General features: G+C 41.8%; 1 protein-coding gene and 1 long non-coding RNA gene across 10 annotated transcripts in view; one reads left to right on the top strand and one right to left on the bottom strand.

Annotated features, from left to right (window-relative positions):
• Positions 1–7,246, bottom strand: part of GRIN2B (glutamate ionotropic receptor NMDA type subunit 2B) — a 300,157-nt gene extending 292,911 nt beyond the window's left edge. For 8 of the 9 annotated variants that reach the window (XM_079993351.1, XM_079993359.1, XM_079993358.1 and 5 more), the window contains exon 1: positions 6,041–7,246. The gene's annotated coding sequence lies outside the window, so the exon portion shown is untranslated. Of the gene's footprint in view, positions 1–4,916; positions 5,354–6,040 lie in introns of those variants that run through there. The other variant, XM_079993360.1, reaches the window with a different exon arrangement.
• On the top strand, positions 5,365–9,585 carry LOC307225512. The gene is made up of 2 exons (XR_013843044.1): positions 5,365–5,751; positions 9,075–9,585. It is a non-coding gene; the product is annotated as an uncharacterized lncRNA (long non-coding RNA).
• Positions 9,586–16,792: the final 7,207 nt, after the last annotated feature.

Genomic DNA, 16,792 nt, shown 5'->3' with positions numbered 1-16,792 from the left:
ATTAAACTGTTGCAGCATACGCACAGGCCTCTTGACTGGCTACCCTAGAGGTGGGGTCATTCAGATACTTGGTATCTGTGATGGCAGCGAAAATAAAGAGAGTTGAGAATACCTAGCAGAAACCCAGCTCAGGGCTTAGTGAGAGACAGGGGGTGGTGCAGGGAAATTGAGGTAGGTCAGATGCTTGGGCCAGAGAACCACATAGCTGAGGAGAAGTGGTGCAACACAGTCCTTGAGCATCAGGAAGTTTGGGCAGAATGTTCTTTCTTGCAGAGAGGGGCAAAGCAAAGACCCTCCATCAATGCTCATCACCATCAATGCTCCATCATCAGTGCTCATCAATGGTTCCTCTTCATCCTGGAGAAGAGTGACTAGTGGGGTGCCACAGGGTTCTGTCTTGGGCCCGGTCTTATTCAACATCTTTATCAACGACTTGGATGATGGACTCAAGGGCATCCTCTTCAAATTTGCAGATGACACCAAACTGGGAGGGGTGGCTAACACCCCAGAGGACAGGATCACACTTCAAAACGACCTTGACAGATTAGAGAACTGGGCCAAAACAAACAAGATGAATTTTAACAGGGAGAAATGTAAAGTATCGCACTTGGGCAAAAAAATGAGAGGCACAAATACAAGATGGGTGACACCTGGCTTGAGAGCAGTACATGTGAAAAGGATCTAGGAGTCTTGGTTGACCACAACTACCACCGAAAAAGTGTTACACAAAAAGGGACTCCACATGGACCCCTCCTGATGGACGCAATACCACACTGGACTTGTACATTGACTGCTTCCGCCACAGAATCCAAACAGATGTGACCAGAAAACACCATCGCTTACAACAAAATCTAAACCATGCTGAAAGGAGAGCCATAGATAATCTCAGAAACAACCCAGACATTATAATTAAAGAAGCGGACAAAGGTGGAGCTGTCGTCATCATGAACAAAACTGACTACATTCAGGAGGCTCACAGACAACTTTCCAATACCGCCTTTTACATAAAATTGGACTCAGACCCCACACAAGAATACAAAAAAGAACTGAACAAGATTGTTAAGGAGCTACCCCCACACATCCAAGAACAGATCCTCACAAACACACCAACAGAACCTCGACCAGGAACTTTCTATCTTCTACCTAAAATACACAAACCAGGAAATTCAGGACGCCTCATCATTTCAGGTATTGGCACTATTACAGTGGGTGTCTCCGGTTATATGGACTCTGTTCTGAAACCATATGCCATCAGTGCTCCCAGCTATGTACGTGACACCACAGATTTTCTGAGGAAAATACAATCTTTTAATAATCTTCCCAACAATACTATACTAGCTACTATGGATGTGGAATCTCTGTATACCAACATCCCACACAACAATGGTTTACAAGCTATAAGGAACACCATTTCAGATAAAACCACAGCGGACTTTGCTACCAAACTCTGCCAATTTGTCCTTACCCACAACAACTTCAAATTCGGTGACGACCTGTTCCTTCAGATCAGCGGCACAGCAATGGGCACCTGCATGGCCCCACAGTATGCCAACATCTTCATGGCGGATTTAGAACAACGTTTCCTAAACTCCTACCCACTCAAACCTCTCTTGTACCTACGATACATTGACGATATTTTTATCATCTGGACACATGGTCAACAGACCCTGGACACCTTCCACCAGAAATTCAATGATATTCACCCCACAATCAACCTAACAATGAATCAATCTATGCAAGAAATACATTTTTTGGACACTACTATAAAAATACAGGATGGGCACATAGACACCACCTTATGCCGTAAATCAACTGACCGACAAACATATCTACATGCCTCTAGCTACCATCCCAAACATACCAAACAGTCCATTGTATATAGCCAGGCACTACGTTACAGCCGCATCTGCTCCAATTCTACAGACAGAGACTCTCACCTAAGAGATCTACAGCAAACCTTTTTAGAACTAAAATACCCAGCAGATGAAGTTAGACAACAGATCCAGACTGATACCCAGAGAGAACTTGCTGCAAGACAGACCCAAAAAAGAAAATAACAGAACACCTCTAGTCATCACATACAGCTCCCAAGTTAAAACAGTACAACGCATCATCAGAGATCTACAACCTCTCCTGGACAATGACAGTTCTCTTTCTCAAGCTCTGGGAGGAAGACCTTTCATTGCCTACAGACAGCCACCCAATCTTAAACAACTCCTAACCCACAATAATACTACAACCAGACTTAACACGGACACTGGCACCAGAGCCTGCAATAAACCCAGATGCCAACTTTGCTGCCACATACACCCGGACAACACCATTACTGGCCCCAACAACATCACACATACCATCTTGGGACTATTTAATTGCTCATCGTCTAACATTGTGTATGCCATCAAATGCCAACAGTGTCCTTCAGCTCTCTATATTGGACAAACAGGCCAAACCTTACGCCAAAGAATAAACGGACATAAATCCGACATCAGGAACCACAAGACAGAGAAACCAGTAGGAGAACACTTCAATCTCCCAGGACATTCTATACAAGATCTCAAAGTAGCTGTTCTATTACAAAGGAATTTCAGAAATAGACTGGAAAGAGAAGCTGCTGAATTGCAACTTATCACCAAACTTAAAACCATGGAGAGACCTGGTCTGAACAAAGACATTGGATTCTTATCTCATTATACATGACAAAGCCATTATTCACCTTCTCACCCCTTGCTTTTTCCTGTAAGACCTATTGCAGTCGTTAAGAGTCGTCAACAGGCTCATCACAGCTATCTGCCAATCACCCAATCCCACCACCCTTCTGAGTAATACCCCTCCCCACCTTCTCACTATATAGAAGGGTCTGGTGACTTCTGTTTCAGTGTATCTGGAGAAGTGTGCATGCACACGAAAGCTCATACCAAGAACTAACTTAGTTGGTCTTTAAGGTGCTACTGGAAGGAATTTTTTTATTTTGTTTTGACATGAGCCAACAGTGTGACGCGGCAGCTAAAAAAGCCAATGCAATTCTGGGCTGCATCAATAGGAGTATAGCATCTAGATCAAGGGAAGTAATAGTGCCACTGTATTCTGCTCTGGTCAGACCTCACCTGGAGTACTGTGTCCAGTTCTGGGCACCACAGTTCAAGGAGGACACTGACAAACTGGAACGTGTCCAGAGGAGGGCAACCAAAATGGTCAAAGGCCTGGAAACGATGCCTTATGAGGAACGGCTAAGGGAGCTGGGCATGTTTAGCCTGGAGAAGAGGAGATTAAGGGGTGATATGATAGCCATGTTCAAATATATAAAAGGATGTCACATAGAGGAGGGAGAAAGGTTGTTTTCTGCTGCTCCAGAGAAGCAGACACGGAGCAATGGTTCCAAACTACAAGAAAAAAGATTCCACCTAAACATTAGGAAGAACTTCCTGACAGTAAGAGCTGTTCGACAGTGGAATTTGCTGCCAAGGAGTGTGGTGGAGTCTCCTTCTTTGGAGGTCTTTAAGCAGAGGCTTGACAACCATATGTCAGGAGTGCTCTGATGGTGTTTCCTGCTTGGCAGGGGGTTGGACTCGATGGCCCTTGTGGTCTCTTCCAACTCTATGATTCTATGATTCCAGTTTCTTCTCTGACTGAAGGATGCCAGGTTAGCCTCACCCTTGCTGTTATGTTTGTGCAGCCTCCTGATGACCCTAGCACACCTGGCTGGTGACAGAAAGTACCATGTGCCTTCCTTCGGCTCTTTAGTCCCAGGTAACATCCAGCAACTGTAGCTGCTGATAATGCAGGAGCACAGCATCCCAGCCAGTGTGCTGCAACACCAGCACAACGGTACAAAGTGTGATGTCGCACCAACACCATGCATATCAACTTGTTTGGCAGAGCTATGTCTCATAGGTCTCAACTACAGAACCATGAATAAAAACATTCATTTCCTTTGTACAAGCCAAACAATCTCATGTGTGAAAAAATAAATGTCATGGCAATGGGAAGAAACATACAATGCAATTGAAAACGGCTTGGAAATTATTTTGTTCAGCTTTTGTGATGATGCAGAGAAAAGATTGCAACTGATGCCCCAAAGAGGCCAAACTCTGGTCAGCTACCTCAGAACAAACAGGCAATTTAATAGCTTCCAGTTATTATATATTTGCAGTCTGATACATACTTCCTTCACCATATCCAAATTGCTGCTAAGTAAAGGTAGAGTATAGAAAATAGTACTGCAAACAACCCATTTTCACAGAGAAATAAAAGTGCGTTTTAATATTTATTTTGCAGGCTTCACTGTAATTTGCGCTAGAATACTTTTTATCCTGTAATGAGAGATAATTTCAGTGGCCTGGCAGCCTTTTCTTTAGAGAACTATCCCTCAAGTGAACTCCTTAATTGGTTTTAGTCTACAATCCTATCCCCTAAGAGTAAGTTTCCACTGAACATAGTGGAACTTACTTCTGAGTAAACATGCCTGGGACAGCATTGTAAATTCTTTCTACCACCTCATTGTTGTCTCCCACTGTAGGACCCACTGAAGTGAGTGGGGCTTATTGTAACGAGTGCTTTGGTGACGGGAACGCAGATAAATCTTGTAACAGTATACTTAGAGAATAGAGATTTGGTCCCAGCTGATCCAGACTATGAGGCACACTCCCTATTAATTCACCCAGATATGCACATGCACATATCTACACACACACCCCTTCACATATTTTTATGCATGCAGGTTGTTTTGGTCAGCCAATAGTACAGCCTCTGCTACAAGCAGTGCTGTTCCTATTATTTAACATTTATACAGTTCCAGCAATGTTCCAGGCACCATAAACCACTACCACTCAAATGTTAATGATTCACAAGTTCTCTGTAAAGCATCATACCAAGCCAACTTGGGGTAAATCCAAGTTAATTGAATATTGTTATTTTACCTCTTGATTCAGCTATTCAAGCATAATTTGGTTTGACTTTTTATGACTCACACGTTGCCTTAAAAGAAGAATCAGAAAATGGCCAAACTCAAAGCCTGTGCCATGTCATCTTGGCTGTAGGACGTGCCGACTCCTCTTTATGGAGTCAGTGTTGGACCTTTACATTTCAGCTGCCTTCACTGAAATGAAGTAGTCCCCAAGTCCACATTTAAGTACAGTTGACTTTAATTTTGTTCTCAGTCTTAAGAAATCTGCCAGATAGTTTGGTTGAAGGATTACCCAGTTTTGAACTTTGCTTCATAGCAAAAAACAACAACACAAAAAACCCCGATTTTGGAGGACCACCAATAAAATAAAGCAGCAGCAGAAGAAAGTGAAGAAATGTGGAAGTGCGAGGGCATGGCAAGAGGAGTTTAGGCTGAGAGGCAGAATCAAGGTGGAGTCTACAGTGGCCCCACAAGGTAATGGTAGACTCTGCTCCTCATGCTTGAACTAGCACTGTCGTACCTACACATGAGTAATTAATACTGAGGCCTAATAGGAAGAGTAGAATGCTTTATATCTGGTGGGCGGGGCTTGTGGGTTATGCTCCGGAATCAGCCCCTCCCTTCAGTGTGTGTTCAGTTAAGAATGTCAGTTAAGAGGGGCCAACTGCCTCTTCTTGCCTCTTGCCCCAGACTTGCCTCATGTTTTTGTATTTAGTTTCTCTCATTATGTTATTTTTTTACAGTTTTCTCTCAGTTTATTATTAAAGCTTATTTACATTTATGTGAGTCACTTATTTTTCTCAAAGAAAGAGAAACTGCTGAAGAATGGTGGAATATTCTAAACTTGGGTGAGTGAGGGGATATTCCCAGTTTGCCAGGAGGATTGGTTTTGTTAATCACCCCCCCCACCTCCACAACATAATTAACAGAAGTATTGGCTGGGCACCTAGATTCAAAACACGGGGCCTCCAGTGGAAAAGAGTTAAAAACACTCTCAGAGTTAACTGGCAGCATAGCATGTAATAAAACAAACCCTTCTGCATATCCGGTCTCCTTACAGCTCTTGCCCCTTTCTCTCTACCCCTTTGGCAATGAACAGACCACACACTTTTAAGTAAGTTTAAAATATTTACTTACTAAATCCAAATATCTGGTTAATGCGCTAATCCACGCAGCAGCAAGGAGATCACAGGGTGCAAAATGCAGCACATAGTTTCAAACATGCAGTCTGAACTTGGATCCTGTTCAGACACAACCGGCCTAGTAGATTACATGGCAAGAAGAGAGAGAGTGTGAGGAACAGGAAGAGAAGAAGATTCATTTTCTCCCTCACAAAGAAGAGAGGATGTGCCCTAGCTGAGTCTAGGAACAGAGTTCTATGGTCTTAACCCCTTCATGCATTAACTAGCACTTATGCATAGTTATGTTTGACTGCAGTTTCCCAGTTTTTTTTAATGCCTAAGCTAGCTCTTGGGCCAGAGAAAGGTGGGTTGTAAATGTAAACTAAATAAGTAAATAGATTGTTTGATAGGCAGTAACTTAATCCATGCATGTTCAAAGAAGAACTTGCATAATGTGCAGCATCAAGTCCACAATGAACCGCTACTCAGAATTATAGCATCTGCCGTGCTTGAGTAAGACCCCAGGTTGAACCACCAATATTTCCAGGGGCTACAATACTGGGCTTGTATGGTCTGACTCAGTATAAGGTAACAAAGATACCAAGTCACAGGGACCCAATTAAAACTCATATTGATATAAACATATTCAAAAGATACAAGCTGCAGCCACTGTGTATTCAACAATCCAATTCCCCAAACAATACAGCACATGCAAACAATAAAACAATTCTCCAAACAATACAGAACAAGATCTCCAGGACTGAGCTTCTCTTTGTACTTCTTCAGACACCAACTGGAGAATATGCATAGAAGGCAGCTATTAAATCTTTATTGTCTCAACTTTTCTTTGTAGATTTTTCTTCCTTGGACAGAAGTATCATTCCTATAAATCCTAAAATGATATTATTGAAAACCACCTATTGAACAATATTAGACTGCACAATATGAGGCCACAGTCAATAATAGGATTAAAATACCTCTTGAAATTCTCTTACATATTCCTGCGTCTAAGCACAGCCAAGAAGGATGGAACTTCAAGCACTGGAATATACAAAATTATCAATATGAAAATTTTAGTTTTCTAAGAGGACATACTATCTTATTTTAAAAAATCTTCTGAATTCAAATCCAAACCTGTGGTACAGGGATAAGGAGCTTTCCATTCATAGAAGAAGAATGAATATACTGAGTAAAGTTTGACTGAGGTCTTACATAGGAACAGAGTTGAAACAGCTGTGATTCTAACATGTGGCTCCTCTGCACCAATGAATTACTGGCTCTAATGCGTAATAATAATAATCCTTTTTTTTTTTCAGAATCACCATGGCTGAACCCTTATTGCTGGTTTAATAACTGTAAGTTGTTGGCCAAGGAATCCAAAACAGCCTTTTCATGCCAACATAAATATGCCATCTTTTGGAAGACTTTTGTTCTATTTTCTGTATGTCTCTTAACACCACTCTTTCAAAGGCAGCTATACTAGGATTAGTAATATTTGGAAGATATCTAAACTGGTATGTAGTGCTCTATGTTATATCACTGAACACTTGTTTAAGCTTGAGTAATCGAATTAAAGTTTCAAAAGATCAATCCTCATATTGAAGGCATTGTATCCTGGCATTGGTACCTATGCTGCCTGGAAGTGCCTTAAATAAACCACCACATAAAAATAAGTTATGTCCTTAAGGAATACTACTCTACCTCTTTACTTCCTCCATAATTTTAAATGGATATGTCATCCTACAGGCAGAGCAGAGGGTAAGGGATGCAATCACTGTCATAATTATGGAATGGGGCAAGCAGGTTCCGCTTTATACTGGTGACTAGATGCAAGTAAAGAGAAGGCTCATTTCAACCATATCTTTGTTTTGAAGAAAAGGGCTGGTTCAGTTTTTCTCATCCCTTTGTGACAAACTTCACCTGAGTTCTACCCAAGACAAGAGCTTTCTCTTACTTATGTGTACTCAGATGTTTCAAGTGTATACCTAACATTTTGAAAGAAACAACAGAAATACATTTGCAAATATGCATCTCACACAGGTACGACTCTCTCTCGAGTGACAAACCTGGCTCTGCTTCTGCACTGAGTGCAAAATGGGCTCCAGTCCCTTCTGCTTTCTGCTCAAGCTTCCTCTGGCTGCATCTACCCTTGAGTATGCCCATGCTGGGCCAAGCATTATTCCAAATATGTAACCAGTGTGGCCTGGGGTGCCACATCCCATGTGCAACCAATAGTACCATCTCCCGCCACCCAGGAAACACCCCAAAAGGGGGTGCTGTCTCCTGGATGACAGCACAGGCCCTCAAAAACTCCTCTCCTAAAGCAGATTTTTGCCTGAGAGGTTCCACAAGCTGTGATTTCAAGCAAGCCAATTTGCGTTCATTCTCCATGCAACATCCACCAGTTCTTCTGAATTGCTTTAGAGCCATGGAGAAAAGGAAATGCTCAAGAAATAATTATATGCTAAGAACTCCTTGCCCAAGTGCTTTCTACTTTTTTCACTGCCCCCTCTCCACTTTCTCTCCTCCTCCCCCTTCTCCTTCTTCTTCTTAGTTTCCTTTTCATCTTCCTCTTTTATGTATTATTAGCTTTGGAATGATCTTTACTGAGGAAAACTTGAATCTGAAGGAAGGGTCTAATTGCACTACCTCTGAGGACTAATTAAGCCATCTGTGACTGACAGCCTTTCGAGCTTCCTTGTTTTGTGGTAGATAGAGCTGCAATGCCAGCTGTCCTAACTCCCCCCGCCCCCTTTCTGCAAAGCAAGAAAGGAAAAGGAAGGGCACAATTAATAGTTTGTCATTTTTGTTAGCACATTTCTTTAAGAAAATATCATCAATTGGCCTCCCTAGCTGAGACAGTTTGACATCTGTCGTCTTTTCATCTTTTCCAAATGGGCTGCAACGGGAGGTGCTGCCCGAGTTTGACACTCGGAGACCCTCTTCAGCCACGTAAAATATGGCCAAATTATTTCCTTGAAACAAAGAGCAGAATGTACTGTGTTGAACATTGTTGCCCTGCATAAATTAAAATTAACGTCTTTTTCCAGGTTGGATGCTCCTCCTCTCTCATAGGCCAGAATGCACATCATTCAGCAGACGACATTCTCCATCCAATATATCATCTGGACTGGATAACAACTTGGAAGAGCATCCTGTGAAGGCTAAAATGCAGTTGAGGCATGGCCAGGTCCTCTAAATAAGACCATACGGGCAGCAGTGGAGTGTTTTAAGGCAAGGAAGGTTTCCAAATTAAGCTCAGTGAGAACTGTGGAAACAGCTCCTCTGTGTGCAGTATTTAAAATGGAAGATTATTATAGCCCAAAGCAGACAAGGACCGTGTTTTCCTGCATACCTGCACAATGAACAATCTCCCAGGCTCCTTTCTGCCTTTCTTTGTACAGTCCTGCTGCAGCTCTTGCCTTCCTCTTTCCTTTATCCCTTGTAATTTGCACAGAGGGTTGCTTCTGTAGCCAATTTATTTGTAAAGTTTCCTTCTGCAAGGGGAAAACACTGGTGGTTAAAAAATAGGAATGAAAATTATAGAACTGCTTTCCAGAATGACTTTTTCCTTTTTTTATTATTTGCAGGATTTGTTTTAAACGGATTCAAGCTGATAGGAGGGGGTGGCATTTCTTCACCTCCAAGCCCTGCCTTTGACCCAGCTGAGCAGGGGTGCAGTTTAGGTGGGCCAGGGGCAGCCTCCCTCCCCTGCATTTCTGGCCACCTGTGATTATGCCTCAAGAGCATCTGTAAAGCCAGCCAACTCAGGCTGTTCCCAGGCGTGTCTTCAAATAGGAGTGGATGCAAATCTTTCAGATGCGAGGCGAACGCTGCTTTCCTTTCCTATCTAGTGAATGACACACACACAGAGATCCCCACTCCTCGCATATAAGAGGTGAGCAGCCTATTAGTTGTCATTTTCCGAGCACCTTTTCTGCTCAAACATCAGCTGGGTACCTTTTACGTGTTTTTCTGCATTCTATTCTTGAGAAACAACTCTGAGAAGGAAGCACTGTGGCTTCCTCAGGGGTGGTGGAAGGGGGTGCAGCGGGGGTGTCACCACTGAGGGGGGTGACAAAATGCTGAGCAGCACTCACCATGGGGCCTGCAGCATGCCCAAGCCACATGTCTCTCCTGCCCCAAACGGTCTGCCCACCGCCTCCCCCTCAGCTGTAGGGTGGCTGAGTGGGAGGAGGCAGGCAGACTCCTCGGAGGCCCCGCAGAGCGTCCTGCCCCGACTCACCCCATCCCATGGGCGGCTGGCCCTGCCCCTGGGCACAGGGCACACACACCACCCCAGGCGCCCCATCAGCTTGCTCCGACGCTGGGCTTCCTCACTGGCACCCAGGGCCACCTGGGTGGTGCTGTGCAGATCTGGCTCTGCTGAATGCCTGAAGTAGAGGCTTTCCTGGAACTTGATCCAGGAGAGAAGATGGCAGGTGCACCCAGCATGTGGTGAGTGCACTTACACAGCAGGCAAGTAGACAGGAAATGAAAGCAACAGAAGACAACCTAAACAACAACAAACATTGCAAAGAAACAAAATGAAAGGAAGGATAAGATTTTGGAAAAAATAAAAGGAGAAAAGAAACTGAGGTCTAAACCAAAGTCTCATGAAATTCTGAGAGAAATTAAGTTCTATCAAATGCAATATATGGAATTGATGAACCAGGAGATAGAATGGAAAATCAAGCAAATGAGACAGAGGACATTTGAATCAGCGGACAAATGTGGGAAACTTCTAGCATGGCAATTGAAGAAGAGACAGAAATTAAATACAGTCACAAGTTTGGAGGTGGATGGAAAGAACATCTTTAAACCAAATGAGATTAGCAACTGCTTTCAGAGTTATTTCAGGAGATTATATGCACAAGGGCCGGAAAACGAAGGAGGCATAGAAGATTTTCTTAAGAAATATGGATTACAAAAAGTTTTGCAACAAAGTATGTTGATTTTAAATGAGAAAATAACAGATCAAGAAGTGGAGGGTGCCATTCAAAATATGCAACTAGGGAAATCTCCAGGACCAGATGGACTAACCTCCAGATATTATAAAGCGTTGAAAGAATGGTTAATACAGCTGCTTAAGGAGGTTTGTAATGAAATATTAGAGGGGAAAAAGGCACCTGAATCGTGGAAAGAAGCTTTCATCACACTTATACCAAAGACTGAAACTGAAAAAACCAGATCAAGAACTACCGCCCTATATCATTACTTAATGTGGATTACAAAATATTTGCTGACATTTTAGCAAAAAGACTGAAGAGGGTGTTAATGGAGGAGATTCATAAGAACCAGGCAGGCTTTCTCCCAGGAAGACACTTATCAGATAATGTAAGGAACATAACTGACATTATGGAACTGCTAACTGTAAATATTAATACGAAGGCAGTCCTAATCTTTGTGGACGCGGAGAAAGCCTTTGATAATATCTCTTGGAAGTTTATGAAGAAGAATCTCCATGGGGTGGGGGTAGGTCAAAGGTTTGAAAATGGTATAAGTGCAATATATTCTGAACAAAAGGCTAAGCTAATTGTAAATAACATGGTTACTGATGAACTTTCCATAGAAAAAGGGACACGGCAGGGGTGCCCGATATCCCCATTACTTTTTATATCAGTCCTGGAGGTTTTGTTGAACATGATTAGGGGGGACCAGCTGGTAAAAGGAGTTCAGGTCGGAACTAAACACTATAAATTGAAGGCATTTGCAGATGACCTAGTATTGACTTTACAAGAGCCAGATACTAGTACAAAAAGAGTTTTAGAGTTAATTCAATTCTTTGGTCAGGTGGCAGGATTCAAGTTGAACAAACAAAAAACTAAAGTTCTGGAAAAAAACTTAACAAATGTTGAAAGAGAGAGATTCCAAAACGAAACTGGGTTAATGGTGGTAAAGAAAGTAAAATATTTGGGGATTAACATGACATCTAAAAATGTGAATTTATTTAAAGACAATTATGATAAATGTTGGACAGAGGTAAAGAAAGATTTAGAAATATGGTCGAATCTGAAGCTTTCCTTGTTAGGCCGAATTGCAGTGATCAAAATGAATGTATTGCCTAGAATGTTATTTTTGTTTCAGACATTACAAATTGTGGATAAACTAGATTGTTTCAAGAAGTGGCAGAAAGATATATCTAAATTTATCTGGCAGGGCAAAAAGCCCAGAATAAAATTTAAGATACTTACTGATGCAAAAGAAAGAGGGGGGTTTGCCCTGCCGGATTTGAGACTGTACTATGAATCGGCAGCTTTCTGCTGGTTGAAAGAGTGGCTACTTCTTGAGAATGCAGATATTCTGGACTTGGAAGGATTTGATAATGGGTTTGGCTGGCATGCATATTTATGGTATGACAAGGTTAAAGTTCACAAGGGTTTTAAAAACCATATTGTTAGGAAAGCATTATATAATGTTTGGATTCGATACAAGGATTTGTTGGAAAATAAAACTCCTAGGTGGTTATCACCTATGGAGGCTAAGGAGGTGAAGAAACTTAACATGGAATCCAAATGGCCAAAATATTCTGAAATTTTAGAACAAGAAAGCGGTGAGTTTAAACTACAGAGTTTTGAGAAATTAAAGCCCAAGGTACGAGATTGGCTTCATTATTACCAAATAATGGAAACATTTAAACAAGACAGGAAAATTGGCTTCCAGGTGGAGAAATCGAAATTGGAAACAGAATTGTTAGAACCCAATACTAAGAATGTATCAAGAATGTATAATCTGTTGCTGAGGTGGAATACAATAGATGAGACAGTTAAATCAGCCATGATTAAATGGGCACAGGACATTGGTCATGACATTATGTTTGCTGACTGGGAACAGTTATGGACCACCGGTATCAAATTCACGGCAAGCAATGCCATAAGAGAAAATATTATGAAAATGATTTATAGGTGGTACATGACCCCAGTCAAGCTTGCGAAGATTTATCATTTGCCCAATAATAAATGCTGGAAATGTAATGAGACTGAAGGTACCTTCTTTCACCTTTGGTGGACCTGCCCAAAGATTAAAGCCTTTTGGGAAATGATCTATAATGAAATTAAGAAGGTACTTAAATGTACCTTTCACAAGAAACCAGAGGCATTTCTCTTGGGCATGGTCGACCAATTGGTGTCAAGGAAGGACAGGACTTTTTTTATGTACGCCACTACAGCAGCAAGGATCCTTCTAGCAAAGTATTGGAAGACACAAGAACTCCCCACACTGGAAGAATGGCAGACGAAAGTGATTGACTTTATGGGATTGGCAGAAATGACTGGCAGAATCCGTGACCAAGAGAAAGAGACGGTGGAGGAAGACTGGAAGAAGTTCAAAGCTTATCTTAAGAACTGTTACAATACTGATGAGTGCTAAAATGTCAAGGGAGAGGAAGATACAGAATAGCAGCGGAAATTGTTTGTTGAAATAAGATGAAATTGAGAAAGATAATAAGTTTTAATTAATTGGAGTAAAGGGTTGCTGAAAAATTGTAAAATATGGATGCAAAAAGGGTGAGGTATGGGGAAGTCCGAGAAAGAAGGCTTATGAAAATGAGGTTATGAAATTATATCTGTGTGTTTGTTTTTGTTTGTTGATGTGTGTATGTTGTTTTGTCTTAAAATTGGAAAAATAATAAAAATTATATATATATAAAAAAAACAACAACAAACATTGCAAGAATATACAGTTAAATGTGAAAATGCTACTTTAATGCAAAGCTACTAATAAATATAGCCTAGTATTGGTTCATTTTTCTTTCCCTCTCAGCCTCCTGACTCTCACCCAAGATCCAGGGGAGATGTCGAAAACATTTGCAACACTTATACTTGGTGGCATGTGCTGCCTCTTACCTGTGTGGGGTGCTCAGCCCTCCTAGCAACCCCCATTTGTTGGAGAGGTGTTGTATGTTCATGTCTGCAGTCCCTTGCTGTTTGGGTTCTAGCCAGAGAAGTGTTGGCAAAGTTCCTATCTGTGTTGTGAGGCCAGGCTCTTTTGTGCAAAGCGCTCTTTCTCCATAGCTTTCCATCCCCAAAGTTCCCCCCTTGTGAGCTCTGAGTATGCATGACATGAGATCAGAAAGATATAGACCCCATGCCATGTATTCTGTTGTCTGAGTTATGGCCTCTCTATAGGGTTTATATACTGGTGGTGCTGTGGGTGCCGAGTTAAACCATATCCATGTTACAACATGGCAGGCAAACTGTTGACAAAGGGACAGCTAGTATTTATTTAATTTCCACCTTCCCATTGAAGTCAATGGAAGAGGAATTTCCACTATACCCAGTCTGCTACTAATAGAAAGTGGTACTGTCAACAGGGACATGGTTGCTGGTATGGGATCTGTTTTAAGTGCCAGACACATCTCACCCATGACTCCACTCCATTTCAGCCATTCCACTAGCAAATCTGAATCTCAATGAAACTGTTGCTGCACCGTCGTATCTCATATAGCCTGGCTTTCATCAAATGCTATAGCTCCTCAGCCAGCAAATCTCCTAACCTCCCTGAACCTTGACATCTTGCCCACGCAGGCTATGTACACATTTAATGGCTTACAGTGCAGCTACATTGTTCTTTTTCTCAATAAGGAACAAAGCTGGTTTAGTGGGTATATGCATCAAAATGCAGACTCCCATAAGAAACTACAGGATAGATATGGATTGTGGCTAAGGTTGTGCATACACTGCTTGTGGCTAAGGTTGTGCATACACTGCTTCCCAAACCAGCAGTGGAAGCACACAGGATATAGCAAATGGGAGTGTATATACAGGTTTGAATTGTCAGCTAGCTGCCATATATACTGTATTTTTTCGTGTACAAGACTAGGTTTTTTCCTTAAAAAATAGTCCAAAATTTGGGGGCATCTTATAAACGGATAGATCTCCCCCCATTTTCTTAAATCAGAGTCCCCCAAAATAGGAGGTGTCTAGGGATGTCTTATAGACGGAAAAATACGGTACCTAGAATGTTTCATTTCAAATCTAGATGTAGAAAATATGGCATGCCTGATTGTGAGAAAATAATACATGTCTCAAGCTTCTCCCTTATTTCTTTACAACATTCAAAAATGTATGCTTGCTTTAAATTAATTTCTCTACAATTTTCAACAGGATTAACTAACTCCTTTATTTTTAAACAAAAAACATTAAACAAGCCTATCCATGTTTAATTTTTAAAGCCTCCTATTTAAAAAATGTTACCTGTTTTCTGTTGTTGTTGTTGTTGTTGTTGTTGTGAGGAGTACAAAATCTTCCAAGTGGACCCCAAGAACGGACCTTGCTGAACCACGACATCTTCCCAGACTGATATTTTTTTAGCTGTTGTACACATTGAGCAACATTTCATTTTTAATCAACATTTTGAAAATATGGGTGTCTTGATTCTCTCTTCTATTACATCTGTAAGCAGTATTGCTTCATAAATTGTGACCTATTTAAGGGTTCTTAAAGTGAATTCTACCCCCTATGGCTACAAAATTTGATATTCAAACATTAAGGCCAGCGAACAATCTTTTGTGGGAGCTTGTTTCTGTGAGACAGAGAGAGAAATAGAGAGAGAGAAAGAGAGCGCGCATTGATCCAGTTTGAATGAGTATGCAGTCACTAGTTTCTGCAATAAGTTCACCAAGCATCTAGGTCACCAGCACACCTGTCAACGGTTGTGTACAAAAACAGTTAACGCAGCCCATGACGAGCTTGTAGCAATCTGGGCATATGATGAATCTATTCATAAGAGCAAAAATTTGGCATAGACTCAAACAGGGCTGGCCCAAAAAAATCCAGCACATTATAAAGCAAACCCCAAAAGGTAGTAGTGGATGGTGCACATTGGTTGTGTCACTGCTGCATACCAGAAGGCAGAGGGGAAGGGGCAAGGCAGCAGTGAGGTTGTCACAGTGCAGATGCGCCAGCAAAGCCAATCAGGTGCTCCTGTCTGTGCATTTGCAAGGCACAAACTCCCTGCCTCTTTGTTCCTCCTCCACTGCCTCCCAGCAAACAGCAGCAATGCAAACGAACAGAGGTCAGATGAGCTGCTGCAACCCACCATGCCGCTAAAAAGGAGAAACTATCTTGCAAGTATCTTGTGCATAATTCTTGTTAGATCTGAATAAAGGCAATGCTATGCAAAAATAAATAAATAAATGGCTTTCTGTATCACAGTCACCCTGCCTACCCCTTCACCTCATCAAATAACATTCCAGTCCAAATGAAGACATTTTCATTTCTGTTCCCAAGAACTGTGCAGCTTATCAAAAGCTTTCCCAATGAGAAGATTTGTAATTTTAAGTGTTGTTTTTAATGTTTATACGATGAAAACCTGCCAGCCTGGATAGCTCAGCTGGTTACAGCATGGTACAAGTTGCAGGTTTGATCCCCATATGGGACAGCTGCATATTTCTGCATTGCAGGGGGTTGGACTAGATGATCCTCAGAGTCCCTTCCAACTCTACAATGCTATGATTCTATGAAAGGTTGGGGACCACATTATTTGAAAGACTGCCATGCAAGTCTACCCAGGTCTTAAGGTCAACCTCAGAGGCCCTGTTCTTTGGCCCTCTGAAATGGCCCATCAGGCTGATGGGTATCGAGGACAAGGCCTTTCCAGTATTGTCTCCACACCTATGAATTTTTCTCTCCAGAGGGGTACATATGGCCCCATCTGTAGTGGCCTCTCAACACTCTGAAAACCTTTTTGTTTAAGTGTAGCATTCTGGGGGTGTAAGTGCCACCGTTTCAGTTTGGGGGTGGAGGTATTTGTGTTATTTAATTTATTC

The sequence above is a fragment of the Podarcis cretensis genome, assembly GCF_951804945.1.
Source record: "Podarcis cretensis genome assembly, chromosome: 10".
In the NCBI taxonomy this organism is placed as follows: Eukaryota; Metazoa; Chordata; class Lepidosauria; order Squamata; family Lacertidae; genus Podarcis; species Podarcis cretensis.
Note: the sequence above shows the minus strand (reverse complement) of the source record. Positions and strands in the feature narration are given on the sequence as shown.